The following is a 17,483-nucleotide window of genomic DNA, read 5'->3' as shown; positions in this document are numbered from 1 at the left end:
AATCATGTTAAGTGAAAATTTCAAATATGTTATTCTTAATTAATTTTCCATGTGAACATGCACAGAATGGACCTTGTGAAAATAAATAAAACATAAAATTGTGATTACCTCTATAGATTGTAGTTCTATCCATTCAATTTTATGCACCATTAAATCCTCATTTCTCTCTTCTCTAGAGTGATCTCCCTCCTTTCTTGAATGTATACATTTTTATCTATGACTCTCTTTCACTTTCTTTAGGTTTCTAGCAACATTTTTATCTATATTATGATGCTTTTGCATATCAAACATATTGATAATGGGCCCATAATTCTATTTTTATTTACATCATCCCAAGCTTAAGATTAATGTGATGTGTTCTTTGCAAAATTGAATATTTAGAGCATTTTTTCTTCCTAAATGGGATTCTATTCTTTTAAATAAGAATTATTATGTTTGAATTGATTATAAAGTGCTATGAAAAATTAATTACCAAATTGGATTTTGTTGGTGCATAATAATGTGCATGATATTGTTGGTGATGTAGAATGATTCTGGGAAGAGCACACTAGGGAATTCCAACGTTCCTTTGTCTCTCTCTTAGACTAACCAAACTATTTGATTTGGGCCTGAAATCCAACATTTATCTACGCATTGAAATCTCGTTCTACCACACATGCACGCGATCATCATATGAACCTTATTTCTTGGTAGGGAAAAAACTTTGGAAACTAAAATGTGTAGAAAAAGGGAAACTGTTTATGTCGTTCCTCATCCTGAATAAAGCTCCTACTTGGGGCATTCTTCATAAATAATCTTTCCAAGGCCTAGGTGCTTGTATGCTATTCCACACAAACTCAACAAAAATCAATCATCTCTTCATTCATTGTCCTTTAACTAAATCCATTTCAGAAGAAATTAGGAAGAATTGGGGACTTGCCTACGTTTGGGAGGGAGCTTCCATAGAGGAAGCTCTATTGCATTGGTTTTCTTCTAGACATCAAATGCATCACAAATATCTATGTCTCACTATTTCTTGGGGCATCTAGCTTCATCAAAATAATGTAATCTTTAAGAACAAATACCTTTCTCACTTAGGAATTACACTCACTAGTAACACCATTTTTTATTCTATATGAGGCTCATCTAAAAACTTGCCCTAACAACCTTTTCCTATGATTTATATTTAGTTCAATCTACCATGGTAATTATTTAATGTGGCTACTTAGGACGAACGTACTCTAGGTAGTGTTAATGGGGTTCTTTTCCTATTCAACATTCATTTTATCTTTTTCTTTGTGGGATTATGTTAGGTGACAAACAACTATGAAAAAATCACAACTTTCAAATTTGTTCTACACCTTAATTAGAAATAGGGAATAACAACAATGCAACTCTAAGGTGAATCTATGCTAGTTATCAATTAGATGAATTGTGAATCCTCTTTCCACAACTATTAACTTTAGCTAGTGCTCCAAAACATTTTTCATCTTACTTCTTATTTCTCTCACATCATTTATAATCATGTTTATAGGGACAAGAACCAAGATGCCAACCAACTCTAAAAAGATGGACTAGCTTTAAACCATGGAATATAGAAAATAAAAATTATCCAAGAAGTCAAAAAACAAAATCTATTCATGTCTCTTGGCTCCTCATATATTAGGATATGTGATGGACAACATAGTGTTTTAGCACTTATTGTTGAAACAATTCATATATTTTTCATGGTGGGAAATAGTAAGCATCGATATCTATATCTATATATATCTCTCTCTCTCTCTATATATATATATATGAAAAAGTTTGAATACTCTATGGGTTTTTGGTCTTTAGGAAGGTTTTTTCCAATTCACATATTGCTGGACTTTCTTTTTGGGAGCTATGGTTATATGAAATGTGTTGAGCATATATAAATGTAATTTTTTATATATATTAATAGAAATTTAGGATTTTTTTTCTCAAGAAAAAAAACTATGTACGCACCATTAACTAATTATTTATTAATTGTCCACATACAAATAAATTAATTATGCACAAGTCCCAGGGGGCAGCTAAATTGGTGATCAAATAAATGTGAATCCTAAGAAAACTGAGAGATCCAAGGTTCAAATCACCCTGGTTGTGACCCGGTTTATGGAGAGGAGGACAGATTGTAGACCCCCAAAGGTTTACTAGTAGTTACGTGTGACACATGCTGTTGGTTTCCTATGGGATATCAAAAAAATAAATAATAATGATTATGCAAAAAAATAAATAGTAAATATTTTTTACATAGACAAATATCAAGTTTAAATTACCTTAAATTGGAGAATATTTGAGTTATTTTCGTAGTGAACTCAAAATGAAAGAACATACTATACATAATTTTCATCCACACATACACTTTATAAATAAAGGAACTCTGTTCTTTTTGTATGAGAATATATATATATTTTTTAATAGTGATAACTGAGTGCTCGCTATTTGCTCTGTGGAGATTTCCCCTTGAGGATTTTACCATGTATATCTTATGTCAATTTATGAGTTTTTTGTTTTGTTAAGATCTCATAGCCATGTGAATTTTCTCATATTGTATTAGAGTGGTTTAAGGTAAACATCAATTCTTGATTAGGATTGATTACTAGACTTTTTCTAATCTAGTCATGTGGGTACTTCTCAATTCTTGTAATAAAACTGAGGATAATATGGGGTGCCTAGGGTGGTACCCAATGGAGATAATAAATACAATTTAGCCATAATCCTGGAAGAGGTCCACTATATAGCTAGAGGAAATAATAAAATAATAAAAGGTAGTTGGCATAAACCCCTAGGAATACTCATTTGAAATTATAAACACATGTGTATCATTGTACTAAGATATGGTGAATGTTTATTATTGTAGTAAGTATGACTTGTAGAGTGAATCATTTCTTAAATATTAATTGATGGTATTTAATGAGTTTCATAAATGAAAAAAAAAAGTCCACTATTTTTCCACTCATAATATTTCTTTTTGACCTGGAACCAACTAGTAAAGTCTAGTAAAAATATTATAAAGTTTGTCATTACCATATCCAGGTTTTGTGTATGCTCAGAGGTAAATTAATTACAATTCTAAATTTCTTTTTTCTTCATAATTAGTTTGGAAAGAGTTGTGAAATTACTTATATTTTTAATGATGATAAGACATGTGCCAAGATGTATACATATGCATGTGTGGCTTTTAATGAGATTTGTTGATGTGACATGTAGTACATTTTCACAGCATATTATGTAGGGTACCAATAGGGTTTTGCATGAGAAGTAGGTTTGATAATATACCAACATTTATGGTAGTAGAAGATTTATCAATTTTCTATAGAAACAAAGTATCAGCCCTAATTGAGGCATCTTGGCATTTACCTGAGGTGTTTCCATCACAATATCCTATACCTATTTTTCTTAGTCGATCCCCAAACACTACACTCCATCTTGTAGCTAATCCATTGGAATATGCTCTTTATTATGCCAATAAAAATTAGTATTAGTTTGATTCAACATTATGAACCAACAAGGGAATGTATTTATATTTTTATATGTGTGTTCAAATATTGCATTTAACCATTGATTATATTGCTCCAAATTTTGTTGTAACTGAAATTGTAAACATTGATTTGAGGGTCTCTGTCACTTTATTTTGAGATAACTTGGTGGGTCGCTCATTTATATATACAAAGATACTATTGTCTTCGAAGGATAACTTGCTATCTATTTTTTTGTCACCTTGTAATACATTTTCCATGTTTAATACATATATTCAATATTGTTCTTGTGTGTGATTATTGTTTAAAGGTTTGTGGTGCCTAATATTTAATACACAATTTGATCCTTGTGGGAGGAAACTAGAGATGAGATGTTCCAGATTATTATGCTTTTTCATGTGTGTGTGTGTGTGAGTGTTTTGTAATTTTGATTGTAGTATTTATTTTGGAAATTGTTTACATTTTCTACATAATTAGCGTATTGTAGCTACATAATTTGATTTACTTATGGTTGCAATCTTGGTAAAATAGAGAAAAACAATTGGTAGCAGAATACTAAGTACATAATGACTTCCATACTAGGAGGAGCCACTAACTAAGCATTAAAAAACCACATTGGTGATAGGAGTTTGATTGTGAATGAATGAATGGTTTTAGTTTTGTATTATTTGGGATTTGAAATAGAATGGATCTATTTCCTTTTTGTTAATGATCAAATTCTCTTGATGATAAAATTAGTAGTCAAAACATATGATTTCTAGCAAATTAATTTAGGAACATTCAACTATGTTGTCTACGTACAGTGCCTCACAAGTGTAATTGAACCCCAAGTCGATAATTAAGCGATGTAGTGAATTAAACTTGCCACCACATCTATGAAGGAAATAAAAAACTATCACTTTTTCCTCATTAACAATGATGTACTAGAGGAGCTTGCAATATTATTCTACATTGGTTTATAGGAAGAAATTAGACTGGGTTTTTTCTTAAGGAATTGTTGACTAACCCTATGCCAACCTCTATCCTTGGTGTTATGCATTAGGTAATCATATAGTGCATGAGAAAAACTAGAATTAGAGATGCTCAAGGAAAATTTCCCGGTGTAGTAGGAGCCACCCATCGTACTAACACCCTACCAAGAAAACTAAAATATTGAGGAAGCCGTTAAGGTGTCTCAGGAAACCAACTTAAAAATCTAATTAAAAATCTTGGATTTAATAGGTATCCCTCATAAGGATGAATCTATAGCTCATGCTATCATAGGTTCCCTAGCCAAAAAAGATGTAAATCTTGAAGCTCTAGACTATCCCATCATACCATGTCTACCTCGTCTTCCCTTAATATTACCACTAACCTCTTCTAATAATTATAAAATTAATAACAACAATAATTAATAATTATAATAATTATATTAGGTTACTAAGTTATGAATATGATCTTTATTATTATTATTAATTAACTTTATTAGTTTTAATCTAATGATTAATACTAATAATAGTAATTAATAATAAGAAGAAGATTCATGATCACAATTATAAACTTTATATGATAATAAATAATAAAGCAAAAAATTCTATTAAAAAAATTATATAATCTTTAAATATTAACAAATCAATAATAATTTCCACGTTATTAATAACTATTATTATTTAATAAACTTTACTATTAATTAATATGAATTCTATTAATAATTAATAATAAAAATTAAAAAATTCCTCTTATTATTATTTAATATATTCTACAATAGTAAAACTTTATGATTATTAATTTCATTTCCTATAATTAAAAATTAAAAATATTTAGCATGTTGGCCTTTTCATTTTCTTTGTTTCTCTATTATTATCTTTCCCTTTATGCTCTTTTCTATAGGTATTATCCTGATGATGAGTCTTGCTATAGACTTGAAACGTCGATTCTAAAAATATGGCTATTATGAAATGGATTCCAAACACAAAAAGTCAAAAGGAACATGTAATTACATTATGATGTGAGCTAATTTTATCATTGCATGAAACTTGGTTTGAGTTTTAATGCTTATATAAGATTACTTCTATGTTGTTGATCATGTTGGAAAGGTGTTCAAACCAAGAAATGAGTTCATGAGTTACGAGTTGGTTATATTTATGATGCTCAGTTAAGCTTATGTTCCAATAATGTATGTGTGTGCTTAACATTTTTATTTTTAAAAACAACATAGAGATCCAATCAAATTTATAATAGCATGTCACTTGTTTCACTATAACCTCTTATTAGCACTAATCATGTTTCTGTGTAATGATGTTGGAAATTTCTTCCTCCCAGGGCCTATTGACCTATTTAATTTATATTATTACCTTATGAGGATTTCATAAATGTATGCCTAGGTCTATGATTCTGCATTTTATTTACAAATAACCAAGTATAAAAAAGGATTATATCTCGATGTTGTGGATGATACCATTTCATGGCTATGAAGGTTGAAAATGCATCAAGAAAATATAGTTTTGACTTTGCCTTGATCAAAGTAGATGAAAATTTGAATTTCTATTTTAGCAAAATACTTGGAGGTAGTTAACTGAGGTGACATGGAACTTGTCACTCAATTAACTCAGTAAATTCGAGTTGGGGAAGCTTGAGTTCAGTTCTACATGATTGATTGCTAATTTTTAGCAATCCATTTCAGTTAATTTGAGTTATTTTCATTTTAAATAGTTCTAACTGTGAGAAGAACTAATGGAGGTCAAGTTGTGGAAGTGGAACTTCAACCACACTCAGTGATCAACTAGTTAACTAATCAATCAACCCAAAATAATCGTTTCATGCAAAGAATTTGAGTTACCTAGTGGAGATGGAGATTCCAAGGAAGTGTACTATCAGTTGTGTATATTCCGATGTCTATAGGTGGTGCATGCAATCAGAGAAGGAACTAATGATATTTTTCAATTTCAGCGTGTGGAATTCCTAAAAAGTAGGGGAAATTTTGCAAGGGAAAAATGCAAGGAAATAGGATCTTGGGAAGGCTTGAAATTGGCTAAGTGTTGGCCAGGTTAGTCAGTCAGGCAAAGGGATAAACTATACACTTGCAGGGTGTCATCAAGCTTGAGCAAGCATTTTATTTCTTCTCTATTCTCTGATTAATGCAATATAGGTAGTAAGGGGTTTTGAGTAGTTGTTTTCCCCTAGATAAATCTTTGTGCATGTGTGATGTTTCCTTTTGCATGTCTATGATTCTTGTTTTAGATGGTGAATTAACTTCCGCAGATCAGTAGAGTAGCTTCAAGTCTTATGATTTAGTAAATTTCATTAGCACTATTGAATATACATATTAATTTCTACATGGTATCGAAGCTGGAATCACTATAGAGTAGAGATTTCAAAGTTGTCATTGCAGGAGGGTCGAGTTTGCAAATTAGGGTTGCAGGTTTTCTTTAGGACTAAGAAGATGGATTTCAATGGACTAAGGCTCGAGTATTCCTTTGAGGGAAGCTAAAATTATTTTGCATGGAAGGATTGCATGGAAGCAATATTGGAGGATAATGAGTTGAAGGAATTCATTGATAATGATATTCTAAAACCAACAACATCTAATGCAAAGGATCTAGTAGAATGGAAGAAGTGCGTTGCTAAGGTGAGGAGGATCATATTGGAGGCAGTATGAGACCATATTGTCTCAAATATCCATGGGAAAGATACTTTGTATGCAATGTGCAAGCACTGAAATATTTGTTCTAGAATAGTAGTGACCATAGGAAATTGGCACCCAAGGACAAACTTCAGAATATAAGGATGCAAAGGAATGAGACCATTCTACAGTACTTGAGTAGATTCACATAGTGTCATGATGAACTTGGTCAAGTTGGTGTTATTGTAGAAGAGGATGATTTGGTGAGCCTAACCCTTTTAGGCCTTCCTAAGAGCTAGAAAAACTACTAAGATTTGGTGAATGAGAGGGAGAAACTACAAAATTGGGACTGTTTGTGGTCTGATTTGGTACAAGAGGAAATAAGGCATAATACCAGAGATGTGACTTCATCCAAGGGCGACGACGAGGAAAACTGTGCCCTGGATGGAAAGGAAAAGAAATTGAAAGGAAAGAAATCCCAATCCAAAGAAGAATCTAGTCAAGGGGGGAAGAAGAAACACTTGTCCATAATCAAATGCTTTCACTATCATGAATTTGGGCACTATGCCATGAAATGTCCACATAAGAAGGCAAGAAAGAAGACTAAAGGAGGAGCAGTGGTTGAAGCTTTGGCTTCATAGTTTGAGTTTGATTTTACTCTCATTGGATGCATGGCCAACACAATGATGGGAAGAGTGTGGTATCTCGACAGTAGTGCCTCATTCCATATGACAGGGAATAGGGATCTTTTTAGTGATTTGGAGGGGATGGATCTCTAGATTCACATCAAGATGGGAGATGATGTAAGGTAAAACGCGACCGAGATTGGTACAATCACCTTTCAAAGGGAGTCAGGCTCCCCTCTTAGGCTCAACGATGTGATTTTTGTACTGGGTCTAAAGAAGAATCTTGTCTCCGTTGTAGTCTTGGAAGATCGTGGCTATGATGTGATATTCCGCTAAGGAAAGGCATTCCTAAGAAACATTTTGATGAGACAGGTGAAGTAGATCAAGGTTCATGTGAAGAACCTCTACAAGCAAGATGAGGATTATGTTTCATTGATCACAAAGGCAGAGAAGGTGCAAAGTCGTGATGTCAATGAATTTTGGCATAGAATACTTGGTCGTTTTCATCATGTCACTTTCAAGATCATGCAACAGATTACCATAGGCCTCCCCAAAGGAGCACTAGAGTAGCAAGATACACGCAAAGGGTGTACCTTGGGGAAGTACACAAAAGCCACTTTCCATGATCAAGAAAACGGAGCACATGCAGTCCTCAAAAGGATCCACTTTGATGTTTTTGGAATTTTCTTGACAGCCTCCACTTCTAGGCACAAGTATTTTGTCATCTTTAATGATGACTATTTGCAGAACTGTTGTATCTTCTTCATGTAGAAGAAGGATGAGACTTTCTCCAAGTTCTTAGATTTCAAGGCACTGGTGGGGAAATAAATGGGCAAGAAGGTGAAGGCTCTCAAAAGCGATAATGGAGGTGAGTACATGTCAAAAGAGTCCAAAAAATTCTATACAAAAGAAGGCATTCGATAGGAGTTGATAGCGCTTGACAACCCACAGAAGAATGGGCTGGCTGAGAGGAAGAAAAAAACATTATGGGAGCAGCACATGTGATGTTGCATGACCAAAGCATACCTCTGCACTTGTGGGATGAAGCATGCAACACAACGGTCTATCTGCAGAATAGGAGTCCTCATCGAATTCTTTACATGATCACACGAGAGGAATATTTATCGGGGAGGAAGTTGGATGTGTTGCACTTCAAGATATTTGGAGTCTCTATCTATTTCCATGTCTCTAACAAATCAAGGAAGAATTTAGAGCCAACAATGGAGTTGGGGGTATTTGTGGGTTACACAAAAACTCCTCAAAACTACCATGTGAATTTGCCATCCCTCAGAATGGCAGTTATGCGACGGGATGTCAAATGTGATGAAGATAAAGCCATGTGGCATTCTCTTTAGAGGGAGCTTCAGATCCCACCAGAGGAGGATATTTTAGCTCCAAAGGAGGAGCCTCAGGATGTTGTGGAGAAGCCACAAGTTGAGGAGTAGAGAGTGGAGACATCCACTCAAGTAGAATCATCTAGAGAAGGTAGGAAGAGAACCCGAGAAGCTGATAGACTTGTACAAGATGTGAGGGAGAATGTGCGTCTCCTTCAAATCAGTGTAGATAGAGAAGGTCACCTGATCGATAAACTGGCTAAATGGATCTTATGACTAATCTAGTAGATACTGAGCCATCCTATTTCGAGGAAGAAACAAAGAAACTAGTATGGGTTGATGCAATGGTGGAAGAGTATGAGTCTATTGTGAAGAACATTGTTTGGGAAGTGGTCCCAATCCCAACAAGAAAATTAGTTGTGGGTTCGATATGGATCTTCAAGGTGAAGCATGCAACAAACATAAGCATAGAAAAGTATAAGGCTAGACTTTTGTCCAAGGGTTACTCTTAGGTGGAGGGGATTGACTATGAGGAGACCTATTCTCCTGTAGCAAGGTACTCATCTATCAGCTGAAACCTTTTGTTGGCTACATAGATGGGGTGGAAGATCCACCAGATGGATGTGAGAATTGCACTACTTAATGAAGTTATTGAGGAGGAGGTGTATATCGAAAAACAAAAAGGCTTCAAGACTTTTGATGGCGAGTCTCATGTGTGTAGACTCAAGCAAGCATTGTATGGTCTCAAGCAAGCATCTCGTGCTTGGTACACTAGGATCGATAGCTATCTCACCAGTTTGGGCTTCACCAAAAGTGAAGCAAATGCAAATCTATATCATAATTGTTGATTATTGTTTTATATGTTGATGACCTGATCCTTACTAGTGATGAGAAATTGATCAGATCTTGCAAGGAGGAAATTGCGAGAGATTTCAAGATGAAAGACATGGGTCTCATGCACTAATTCCTTAGATTGGAATTATGGAAAGGTGATGCAGAACTATTTTTCTCTCAAGGAAAGTATGCCAATGAGATACTTCAGAGGTTTCACATGGACAAGTGTGAAGCCATGGAGACTCCTCTAGAAACCAATTGGAGGAAAGAGGATGCCACTTTAGGTGAGGAAGTGTATATTATTGTTTACTAGCAGCTGGCGGGTTCACTCATGTATCTTGTGAACACAGGACCAAACATGTGTCATGTAGTCAATCAACTTAGTCAAGCTATGGTTAGGCAAACCAAACTATAGGGAAGCTAAGCATTTTCTATGATACCTCAAAGGCACTACCCAATTTGGACTATGGTATGTTGAGAAATTTAGGGCATTCAAATTTAACAATTTCTTTGCTTGATAATTGCTTGTGATCCACTTTTACTTCTTAATCTTATAGTCTTTTCTTTGTTAGCTTATTAATGTGTTCTTTCATCAAGATAATTACCAATATGTATAAAATATAAGTGACATAGTATGTAATATTCTCTAGCCAGGGCCAAAACCTCTCACCCCTTGAGAGGAAAACCTGATCAAAATTATTCTTCTAGATCTTCAATTGATAAGTAACAAGACCATGACATAGACCCTTGACTCTAGTGTCCTCCCAAGAACCTTGTCACTAACCTTGATGCTCTGCATCTTCCTTTCCTCACCTTTCTTCGTCACCTTGACATGCTTCACCCCAACTCCTTCTAGAGAAACTCAGTCTCTATCTTTTCTACTGCACCTTCACGACTTCCCTAGAGAATCTTGGTCTCTAGGTATTCTATAGATGAACTATGTCTCTACTTTGATCACCCAAAAGATACCTTTCTTCGCTATCCCAGAATAAACTGCACTTCGCAGAACCCATAAGAATCCTTCTTTGTATGCCTGGAAGAATCCTATCTACTGCCTCTTTCGCTGATCTAGAAGGTCCTTCTTTGCTGCCCTGGAAGAGTAACTTTCACAACCCTAAAGGAAACCATTTCACTTCCTTCACTTCACACTTTCTTCTACACCATTCTTCGTACTTCTCTTAGACCAAAATTAGGTCAAATTGCTTTCCCTAAATGGAGGCCGAGTTCTCCTATATATACACCTCCTCACTGGGTCTTTAGGCTGAATTGATAGCTAGAGTTTAGGCCGACTTTTTCTAACAGTTTATCCATCATTTGTAGGCCAACTTGAAGAGGTTAGTTGACAATTTCTTGGAGGAAAATTCATTTACATGACAATGACTTCATTTACATGACAATGACTCTTAAATTTTATGAGTAGATGATAAATAAATCCTAAAGACTCTCATTGGGAGTATTTACTCAAAAACAAAATCCCTTTCTCATGAAACCCATGAAGTAAGTCAATATAATATTTTTTTTTGTTCTTATTTATATCTCATTACATAATTACATGTCATTATGAACACTGAACCTAGTTACACTTTTCAACACCCCCTCTTAACTAGGGAGGTATTCATAATGGTACTTGGACTTTCTCAATCTGAAGAATCTCTCATAAGAAGAATTCAGATTTGTAACTCATTTTTATAGCATCATATCAACTAACATTATTATATAGAAAGACCTTGACTAACAACTCTATATCTCCATAACATCATAGCACAATGCTGGTGAGACCAATGATTTATCGACACACTCATCATTGTCTCTCTCGGAACATACCCAACCCAGGTTCTCTCAGGATATGCTCCATAAGGACTATTATTTTCTTGGACTCCCAAATCCCAAAAATAATATTGGTCCTCTGTGACTACTCTTTCATGGGATGCCCTATCTCATCCCTAAGAGTATCAGATTCCAAATGAATATACAATCCTCCATTCTATCTTCCCAAGTGAAGACCATAATGAAATGTATATCTCTCCTTTTCAAACTAGGAGGTTATCTTCCATTAAAGGAATTTACTCATTCCTATCACAGAGGAATGCACCTAAGCCTTCTACTTAGGAATTTCCCAAGTGTTAGTGCCTAGATTTACCTCAGGCTGAAAAGGTAGGATCCAGGGCCAACATCAAACCACGCTCAGCCTGGTAGCTAGCCCTACCAGGTCAGGAGAGGGCTCTCTCCGGGTCAATCTCAGCAAATAATGATCGATGAGGGCTTGAGATTACTGAAATATCTACTGATATTAGGCTAGGTATAGGTGCAAGAGAGTTTGATTTGATAAAATGAAGTTTTGTTGGCTCAGATGGAAAGGCAAATTTTGGGTGCGGGGATTGAGGCTCAGTCCTGCAGAGATCTCAATGGGGCAAGGTAGGTAATTGTTTTTGGCACTTAAAATTGAATGAGATGGAAGGAATAGATGGGTGAGGTGTTGAAGAAGGCAAGGGAAATCATGGATCCTCCCCAAACAGCTGAAAACATCAAATAACTAAACCAAACTTCAAGTAGAGCACTGCAATTTCAATGGATTCTACTTACACTCTTTTTTGTTTAGTTCAGAAGAAACAAGATAGAGAATGGCATACATGACATACAAGCAAATTCACAATTACAAAGAAAAGTACTGTACCAAGACAAATTGCCACATGAATCCCAAATAGTGCTGCAAACCCTGGTCTCAATTCCTTAGCCAAAATGCTTATATGAATGTACAATGAAGCTCAAGGCTTTCTCAAAAGTCCAACCATGTTAATGACTAAAAAAAAACATAATATAGACAACCATAGCTCATCCTAGCCTCTAGGGGTCGAGCTCACATGTTTAGGAGTTGTTTCAACTAATTCTAAACTGAGAACTAGAAATCAGGCAACAGAACAGCATGCCTCTAGAAACAAGGGAACTAATTCATTTAGTTTCAAACAAATTTTAAACTGATGAATCTACCTCCATAAGTGAAATTTTGACATATTTACATCATGATCCATCAATGTACATTAAATTACATCACAAATTTGCCATTAAGAAAGTGAAAAAGTCAAACTAGCCAAAGCTGGGCGAAAAACAGAGTAATACTTGGTCAAACTGGCAAAATTTCCTCTATGCGCCACGCCTGATTCTCTATGCGTAGCACCTGTTTGGACCCACTTTTGGAGACCTTTCCGGTGTCAAAATTAGCTCCAAGTGTTCTTTTTAGAAATTTCTGCCTATCTACTTTCTAACCCAAGTGGAAGTTTTCAATTTGGCCTCCATTTTTCCCTCCAAAAGTCAGTTCTCCCAACACTGCTTCCTGTGTGTCAAAATAGGGGCAGTGAGGTCATTTTTTGAGTGTTTTTGAACATTTTGAGGGCTCAAACCTGTCCAAATTTCTTGGAAATTGGTAGGAAAGCATATTTTTTCATGCCAAATCCAAAAATGCTGATTTTTTGTGATTTATAGGCTCCTAGCAAAAGCGAGCACCACGTGGCGCGGCGCATAGAGCAGAAAACCCTGTGTTAAAAATTTCTATGTGTAGCGCCTTTTTGCAGACCAGTTTTGAGGGCCTTCGCGGTGTCCAAATTGGGCACAGGATAGCTCGTTGGAAAGATTATTGAGTCTAATTTCCAACCCAACTACAATGTTTAATTTTGGAGTTTATTTTCACTATGAAAAATAAAATCTCCAAAGACTGGTCAAAATGTGCAAAATGAGGCTTCCTAAAGGCAAAGTGATGTTGCAGTCAACTTTTGAAGGTCTTTCTCAACTGGAAATTGAGATCATGATAGCAAATTAGAAAGATATTTGTGTCTAGTTATCATTTTTCTCATCAAGCAAGTCATTTGGATAGCCAAACTAAGAGAAAACTTGATTTTCCCAAGGTCACTTCAGAGGTGCATCAATTCTCTTGAGGAAACTGTATTTTTGACATTTCTCTAAAACCATGACACCTGTGTAAAAAGTGAAGGAGGTTTTTCTTCCTTGGCCTATTATGGACAAAAAAATCTCTCATTTTTCCCAAATTCATCTTTTCTTGCTCAGAAACATCATTGGAGTAAAACCTATCTCGATGTGTGGAACAAGGGATTTGTTGAAATGAAGCGAAATGAAGGGGATAAGGGGTCTTTAAATTCTTGAGGAAATTTTTGGAAGTAGGGAGGGATGTTATGAAGTATGGGAAAGTGGAATTTAAAATATTGAGTGAGGGGAAGGGATCCAAAAGGGCTAAACACAGGCCCAACCTAGAAAATTGTCAAGTTGTAGCAAGAAACTAGGGTTTGTGGAAAAATGAGGAATTTGGGGGATCTTAGTGATGGGAAGTGTTTAATAAGGTACATTAAGGATAGGGGAAGGTGTATGAACATTAGGATACAAGTTTTGCTGATGATTTTGCCATCCAAGAGAAATTACCTTCCAAACCCTAGGAGAGGAAATGAACCTTACCTAGGCACAACTTAAGCATGAACAAGGTGTAAAATGACCCATTGGAACCTGACATGATGATGAAAAGCCTCTGAATGATGATACAATTAGTTGAATGGTGATATGAAGCTCTTGGGACAAAAAATAGGGTTTGGGGATTTATAGTTAGGATTTGGGAAAAATGGGAATTAGGGATAGGGATGACTGAATATGGAAGTTGGCGAATGGGTGAATAAGGTGAGAAAATAAATGGAGGAGTGAAAAGTGAGGGAGTGGTAGAATGAACTTGGCAGCCAAAATAACCAATACAAACCCTAGGAAATAGTTTCTTGAGAAATGGCAAGGAAGTAGGGTTTGATTTTTCTTTTACATAACCACCATAAATTGTATGAAAAACTCCTTCACTAGCAAGGAAGAGGGCTTAACTTACTTGCAAACTAGAAAACTTGAGTCATTTTGGAAATTTGAGGGAATTTTTAAGAAAATCAAGCTTGGCAGCTCTATGCGCCACGCCCTGTGTATGCGCCGTGCTTGTGTAAATTTGAACTGGAGATCACGGCTCTATGTGCTGCGCCTGATATGTGCACCGCGCTAGTTGCCCAATGCGTTGCGCCTCCAAAACTAGAACTCTTTGTTGCGATTTTGCTTCCTTTCTCCAACATGACCTTCACTTTGCTCAATCTTTCTTCTTTGAGTGCCAATGAGCTTTTGAATTGTAAAGATGATTTATATACAAGAACTTTTGATTTTTCCTTCATAAAACCCACTTTTGCAATGTTTGCAATATGACTTACTTTTCAAACTCTATTTTTGGGTAGTTTGCTTTATTTTTGCCTGTGATGAACCGAATGCTTTGATTTTTTGTTTGCCTTGCAGGGGATGGAGTAGCCGAAGCTTGGAAAGGTGACCAGGGTTGTCACTGAAGTGATTTACATACAAGAGAAATGAAATTACATGAATTTATACAACAAAAACCTAGAATACTTTGTTTTTCCTCAAAACAACGTTTTGAGGAAAAATACATTTCTAAGCAAGTGATTATGAATTTATTGGTACTAGAACCTCCTCATTTTCCTGTTGGTTGTTATTGGACATTTTGAAACCCTTTTTGATGAAATCCTAATGAAACCCTAGACCTAAATGATAATGAAACCCTAGAAAAGACTTTTTAAATTTTTAAGACAAAAAGTGACAGTACATGATATTAATGAGTAAACATGAGCTAGCAGGTAAATGACATGAGGGAAACTGTAGGAGAAGCCACTACCGTCAGATGATCCATGCTCCTAATGGAATGCATCTAATTGAGCGAGACACCTAATATGCAATGCAACAAGAGAATTTGATCTCTGACGGAGGGATGAAGATACCGACACTAACACCAAGTTTCTTCCAAGTAATAAACTCATTCTCAGGTTCTCTCTTAACTAAGGACTTATCGCAACTTCTCATGTGGAGGTCCTGAAACAACCAGTTGTATGAAGAGCTCCTTTCTTTGATGTCATGGATTTCTTCTTCGTTAGGGATTATTCATCTTTGGGAACTTTTATATAGGGCACAAATAATCCATCATTTTTGTCCATGAGTTATTCATGTCCTCAACTCATCAGAAAGTGATCCATCAGATTTTCCATATTGCTTTTCTTTATGTCATTATGTTTTCATGCCATATTTTCGGAAGTCTGTCACATCTTTCTATATGGTCTTCTTGGAATTCATTCACAGATCTTCCCTTTGATAGTCCTATATAAGCCCAACCAGATTTTAGTTCAAAAATAATCAATGAACACTTCAAATCAAAATTACCTTTGTGATGATATTTAACCATGACCTCTTCCTGTAAGTATTAGCATCCTGCATGGAGATTGACACATCTCCCACTGATATCCATTTTCAAGGGTCTCTATCTTTTTCTAAATTCCATCAGAGTCTCCATATATTTTTGAGAGATATTCTAGTCAAATCTTCTTGGACTATGGATGTTGAATGATTTCTTCCTTCATTGCATATTATCATGATCCCTTCCTTTATTTTATCACACATTTCATTCCGAGGAGCTTCCAATTAGAGTTCCTTGATTATAATTAGATTCTTCATGATTCATATGAGAATATATTATGTTGATTTTATCTAGTGTGACTTATTGTTTTTCTTCAATATTTCGAACGAGGAGATCCTTTCTTTTCTTTGATCATATTTCCCAGGATGGAAATAGTGATCCATATTATCTGCAACCATATGACATGATTTTCATAATAATCTATGAAAGCATACATACCTCATCTTTCTTTTGGTCATCCAGACTTCCTGTAGTAGCTTCATTTGAAAGGACTTGATCCTCCAGACCTACTTTCCTGTTATGCCATCATACCATCATTTCCTTGAATCCCACGAGTTGGAATCTCTAATGAAAACATTTCTTTTCTTTATAAATTGGAGAATCCTTTGATAAGAATTTTATCAGAGAAGCTTGATGATGTTTCATATCCCAACCAGGAAGATGTTACCTGTATTGATTATGATGGCCCTAGTTGATGATGACTTCTTCTTCCTTTTATAAGTATCAATGAGGTTTACTAAGAGCTTCCTATTATTTGTAATCAGTAGGATTTGTACTAGACATACTTTCTACTTACCATGTCACAAGCTCTTACTTCTAATTCGTATATCATGTTATCTTCTAATCTGATGAATCCTCTCTTATTTAAAATTCACCCTATCTATAATTTACAAGTGAACATTACCTTCTAGAGAAGAAGATCATCTTAGTCATATTAGATATATTTTACTTTCTCATTCTTAGGCTTCTTTGACTTAGGTTCTTTCACTTCTTCAGTAATGTGTGCTTCTTCCCTATTCCTCTTTTCCTTACTATGATTAGTACAATCTCTTATATAGTGCCCAGGTTCATGACACCCATAGCATCTTATCTTATCCATGTTCTTAATTTTCTTTGGAGGACCGAACTTTCCAAAATTTACCTTCTTGTTATTGCACCATATTGATTCTGCTCACTTGGTCTGATGTCAATCTTTGCTGTCAGTCTGGTTTATTCGACCTTATTGAGTGACCTTACATATTGAAATGGATTAGGCTCTTTCTTTCCATATAGAATTGAAGTGAAGTTACCCCACTCTTTCGATAGTGCATTTAGTACCATTGTGGT

This window comes from Pinus tabuliformis, chromosome 1_1 (genome assembly GCF_031772625.1).
Source record: "Pinus tabuliformis cultivar Carrire ecotype Pingquan chromosome 1_1, CPIR1, whole genome shotgun sequence".
NCBI lineage: Eukaryota > Viridiplantae > Streptophyta > Pinopsida > Pinales > Pinaceae > Pinus > Pinus tabuliformis.
Note: the sequence above shows the minus strand (reverse complement) of the source record.